Source organism: Mustela putorius, unplaced genomic scaffold (assembly GCF_011764305.1).
Source record: "Mustela putorius furo isolate JIRA1106 unplaced genomic scaffold, ASM1176430v1.1 tig00003853_pilon_pilon_pilon, whole genome shotgun sequence".
NCBI classification, from domain to species: Eukaryota; Metazoa; Chordata; class Mammalia; order Carnivora; family Mustelidae; genus Mustela; species Mustela putorius.
This window is the reverse complement of record NW_025422005.1, coordinates 15209553-15215552: the sequence shown is the minus strand read 5'-3', so window position 1 is coordinate 15215552 and position 6000 is coordinate 15209553.

Here is a 6000-nt window from a genome sequence, read left to right as displayed (position 1 = left end):
AGAGTCACATGCTTTACCAAGGGAGTTACCCAGGCGCCCCTGAATATTGGTTTTTAAATAAGCAAACAAAAATATGGAGAATACCCTTACATTTATACTCACAACTGAGTTTTGACAAATCTTAACATTTCTAGCCTGTTTGCTTCCGCCTCCCCTCTTTAAAAAAAAAAAAAAAAAACACCTGGGGCACCTGGGTGGCTCGGTGGGTTAAGCCTCTGCCTTCGCCTCAGGTCCTGATCCCGGGGTTCTAGGATCGAGCCCTGTGTCAGGCTCTCTGCTTGGCAGGGAGTCTGCTTCCCCACCCCCCGCCCCCGCCTGCCTCTCTGCCTACTACTTGTGGTCTCTGTCAAATTATTTAAAAAAAAAAAATTTAAATAAAAAGAAACACACCTAAGAGATATGGTTGAAGCCCCCCGGGGTGCTCCTTTGCAGTCGGTCCCAGACACCCCTTCCACCCCAAGTCAGTCTGTCTTACAAGTTTGGGGCTTATCATTCCCATGCATTCCCATGCATGCTTTGGATATTGTTAAGCTTCAGATGAATAGCAGAGTTCTGCTTATACCCTCCGGCAACTTGCTTCTGGGTTTATAACATCATGTTCTAGAGGCATGTTCTTGTTGATCCCGGCCCATCCCCCTTCATTCGTGTTGCCATTCCCAATTCTGGGGAATGAATAAACTGGTTTCTTTACTTACTTCACTGATGACTGCTTTTGCAATACTACAAAGCATTCCGGTACAAGTTTTCTTGTGTATGGGAACATAAATCTCTCCGGGATCAATACCCAAGAAAGCATTGTTGAGTTGCACAAGGGCACATGGAATATCCTAACCTTCCTTTTGCTTAATTCAACCACAAATCACTTAACACTTTTCCATTTCAGTAAGTATCCCACATCAATATATTTTACTGGCTGTAGAGATCCTACCAAAAATTTCTTAACATAATGATGACAGGCATAATTAGTTCCAAAAAAATCTCTGCGAGGGACTATCTTTACAGCTACAGTTTTGTGCCTACCTTTAATTATTTCTGTAGGAGAAATTCCTAAAGGTAGAATTTCTGGGTCAAAATGGATATGTGTTTTCAAGACCAACTTCCCTGAGAATTCTTTTTTTTTTTTTAAACAGATTCTTTTTTTTTTAAGATTTTATTTGTTTGTCAGAGATTGAGAAAGAGTGAGAGAAGACACAAGCAGGGGGAGTGGCAGGCAGAGCAGGCAGAGTGAGAAGCAGGGTCCTGGCTGAGCGAGGAGCCTGATGCAGGACTCCATCCCAGGACCCTTAGGTCGTGACCCGAGCCAAAGGCAGACGTCCTGAAAATTCTTTTCTCTTTTCTCTCTCTCTCTTTTTTTTGTTTGAAAATTCTTGAACCAATTGTTCCTTCCACCAATTTCTACATCCTACAAGGGTAAGAGGGCCGGTTTCCCACAAATCTAGTCTACTCAGCTCCTTACAAGCAATGGCCTCTGGAAATCTCACCTGTTCTTCTACCCTCGCCTCTCCTGGCTCTCCTCCTGGTCCCCAAGCCAAACTCTGACCCGTGGACCCCTGAGCCCTTAATGACTCCTGTATGGCATCCATCACACACCCATTTCCTCTGCACTCACTGGGGTGTGTTTTCTCTTTCCCTCCAGATGTAAACATTTTAATACCAGGAACTCTGTTTTCTTCATTGTTATTTTTTCATAATTTATACGCCACTAAGTAACTTCTACAGCACCTACAGGAAACTACACAGACAGACCGTTAAAAAAAAATACATGGACCACTGGAAGTGTTTGATAAAAATGTTCTAAATCAATGAAGTTATTACCTTTCCATTTCATTCTACCTACCAAACATTTGCTGAGACAGCTCCTTTGGACCAGGCTGTGCTGGGCTCCAGGGGACCAGAGGCAAGCAGCTCCAATCCCTGCCCTCCAGAAGCTCACGGTCAACCGAACGCTGCTCTGACCAGCATCTCAGCCAAGGCAAAAAGGAACCCTAATGTATAGTCTCCGATTCCCAATTGAAGAATGAGGGCTATTTCAGCTGAGAAGATGCTTTAGCCCGGTGCTACAGTACAGGAATAATTGCACACAGGGCTGCCATGTGGACCTATGTCTGCAATGGCGTCTTCATTTCTTTATTATTTAATTAATTAATTATTTTTAAAGATTTTACTTATTTATTTTACACACACACACACAGAGGGACCACAAGCAGGGAAGTGGGAGAGGGAGAAGCAGGCTTCCCACTGAGCAGGGAGCCTGATGTGGGGCTCGATCCCAGGACCCTGAGATCATGACCTGAGCTGATGCCTAAAGACTGAGCCAGCCAAGCGCCCCTGGGATGACTTCTTCAGCAGCCTTTTACGGCCAGGGCGGACATGCTCCGTTCTGGGGGGAGTTGATTCCCCCATCATATTCCAGAGAGCCCAGGGCATCGTATTAAGACATCCTTCTGTAAGGGCCCTTCTTGGGGGTGAGGATGAAGCTTCTTCCGTGTAGCCTTGGTAGAAAGAGTTCTGCTGGGGGGCATCTGGGGGACTCAGTGGGTTAAGCATCTGCCTTCGGCTCCGGTCATGATCTCAGGGTTCTGGGATCAAGCCACGTACCGGGCTCCCTGCTCAGTGGGAAGCCTGCTTTCCCTCTTCCACTCCCCCTGCTTGTGTTCCAGCTCTCTCTCTATCAAATAAATAAATAAAATCTTAAACAAAAACAAAAACAAAAACGTTCTGCTGGTTTAAGGTCAATACCAAAGGAGGGCAGCATTGGGAGCCTCACAGGGCCTCGCAAGCACTGTGATTAGGACAGTGTCAGGCTCCTTGCAGGGGCCTGACCCCATGCTGATTCAGCCAGCATTATTTCGCTCATTCATTTTATTGAGTACTTACTATATGCCAGCTGTTTCAGGCTACATCCTGGGGATATTTTGGTAAAAAAAAAAAAAGAAGAAGAAGAAGAAGAAGACGACATGGTGCTACTTCCTACATTGCGGGCGGGAACATAGAACGGTCAGCCCTTTGGCAAACAGCTGGATAGTCTCTGGAGAAATTGAACACACTCTTAGCATATATCACAGCATTTCCACCCACAGGGATCGAGGTGTATACGCGAGTGAAATGCAATGTCTGTCCACACAGAGACTCGTAGGCAAATGTTCGCCAGCGGCGCGATGCTATAGGCAAAACCCGGAAGCAATCCAAGAATCAGGGAGGTGACTGAATGGATAGACAGAGCCACATCCCCGCCAGGAGCACTCCCCAGCAATAGAAAGGAACAGCCCATGACCTCGTGACAACAGGATGAAAGACTTCGTGCGAAGAAGCCAGACACAGCTCCCGTCTCGTGGGATTCCACGTGTGCGCCATTTCCAGAAAAGGCGACACCGGGGAGACAGAAAGCCCATCAGTGACTGCCTGGGGACGTGGGGGAGAGCAGGGAACGGCCCGCAAGCACACGGAGGGAACTTCTCGGGGTGATGGACGTTCTAAAACTGGCTGGCGGCGATGCCCACACAACTCCATCAGTTCGCTCAAAATCGCTGAATTATACACTTAAAATGGGTGCACTATTTTAAGGTTTTACTTGTTTATTTGACACAGAGACAGCCAGAGAGGGAACACAAGCAGTGGGAGTGGGAGAGGGAGAAGCAGGCTCACCATGGAGCAGGGAGCCTGATGTGGGGCTCGATCCCAGGACCCTGGTATCACGATGTCACCTGAGTGGAAGACAGCTGCTTAATGGCTGAGCCACCCAGGTGCCCCCAAATGGGTGCATTTTGTGGCATGTAAGGTATACCTCATGAAAAGACAGGACAGTCACAAAAGACACAGTGGTCCCCACATATGTAGGATTTGTAGTGTAACTGGAAAGAGACAACGGGTAAGTCATGGACAGCTAAGTCCGGAATGATAAGCTCTGACAAACGGAATGCAGGAAGGACAGGGTGTAAAGTGACAGTGAAGAAAGGGGAGGAACCTCCTCAGAGAGGGTCGCCAGAGAAGGCTTCCCTGAAGGACGGTGGTCTGGGGCCTGGCAGGGAGCCTGGAGCTGTGCTTTCAGTCCTATTTTGCAGCATGTCACAAAGGTGCCCTGATCTGCTGAGACCATGTCGCACATGAGTGTTGGGATGGGTGCCTCAAGATTTTCTTTAATTTGAGAGAGCGAGCGAGCGAGTGTGGGGAGGAGTAGAGGGAGAGGGGGAAGCAGACTCCCCAAGGAGCCCAGACCCCGACATGGGGCTCGATCCCAGGACCCCAAGATCATGACTTGAGCCAAGGTCAAGCAGCGGACCCAACCACCGACTGAGCCATCCAGGCGCTTCGGGTGAGTGTTTAAAACAAGTTCTGCCTGTGCCTGAAGCTGGCATCAGCCCCCCCCCACCCAACCAGCACCCCAGCTGCACACCAACTGCCCGTCCTGTTCACACTGGCCCATCGCTGCCCTGGGTGTGGGGCTTGGCGGCTAGTGGAGGTGCCTGGGCACATGCTAGGTGAGGAGATGGCTGAGATATGGGTGACTTCATGCTGTCCCAACCCCTGCTGCCTGAACTGTGAGTCACTGGGCAGGCATGGCTGCCCCCCCTCCACCCCACCGAGGGGTCCCACCCAGGCACAGGCAGTCCAGGGTGCCATGGCAGCCACAGGCTTTCAGTGGCCCCGCCCACACCTGCTCTGTCTGTCCAGGACCTCTTGTTTCTGAGGCTGCAGAGCTGGGGTCAGCTAGGGGAGACCATCGGAGTTGCCGCAGGGCGAACAGACTGGGCAAGACAGAGTAGGAGGTCCTGCACCAGCAGGGACAGCCTGTGGGAGCAGGGATGCGGGAGCCCGAATTGGACTCCGGACATGGAAGGGGGTGTGCGGCCCAGGGGTGGTGGCATCCAGGACCTCCCCCCTAGTCCCCAGACTTGGGGGATGAGCATTTATTTACTAACCACTTTATGCTGAATCTTTTGCTTTGGTTAACTCGCCTAAACTTCGGTGCCTTCAGAGCAGGTGATAATATCCCTCCCACGTTAGAGATGAAGTTCAGACAAAGAGCCTGGTCCAGGCTCACTCACATGACGCCAGAATCCATTCAGAGGGTTTGATTCTGGAGTGGAAGCTCACCGCATGGTCTCCAGCCCCTGTTGGATAGTCCTTTTGTGGCCTGGCCTGGTTGGGGCCCTGAGTGTTCCTCCATGGCCTTGACTGGCTGGGCAGCCCCTGGGGGGTTGCCCTGTGAGTCGGCAGAGCTGAGCAGGCTGGTTCTGCTTCAGGGACCCATGAATCCTTGCCCTCACCTGCACCACTGACCCAAAGGCTGTAGCTACCTTGGACAAAGGGGTGGGATACAGCTCCTGGCCTGGACTGCCAGGGCCAGCCTCGCCTCTGAGCTCCCTAGGAAAGCACCTGAGAATGGGAGTATTTGGGCTTCTGGAAGAAAGCCAGTTCACTGAGTGGCAAGGCCTGGCCTGGCTCTCCCCAGCCCCAGCGCCGACTCACCACTGTCCTCACTGCCCTAGGCGCTCCAGCCATGGGACTTTCCTCCTGTGCCCCTGCTCCCTTCCCATATCTGTGTCTTTGCACAGGCCCTTCCCACCGCTGGGGCACCCTTGCCTTCCTTGTTGACCTGCACGCTCCTTTTTCACACTCAGTTACTCCCTCCCATCAGGTCAAATATCTTTAGCACCAAGAACCTCTTCTCTATGTAACCGGTCACCACTGCTAATTTGGTCCTGCCGTCTTCTCCCTCCTCCCTGATCCACCTTCCCCCACCGTGGCCAACTCCTATGTCCTACCCCATTCCTCCGTCTGCTCTCTCTAGCTGTCAGCCGTCAAATTCACATTACAGAATGTTCGTGTTTATAACCAGTGCCTCCTCCATTTACAACCAAGCTATGAGGTGGCTGCTCAGTGTTAAGGCAAACAGTATAAAAAATCAATTTAAAAAGAGAGATGGGAGGGCGTCTCGGTGGCTCAATTAGTTAATCAATCTCAGGGTTGTGAGATCAAGCCCCACATGGGGCTTCACAC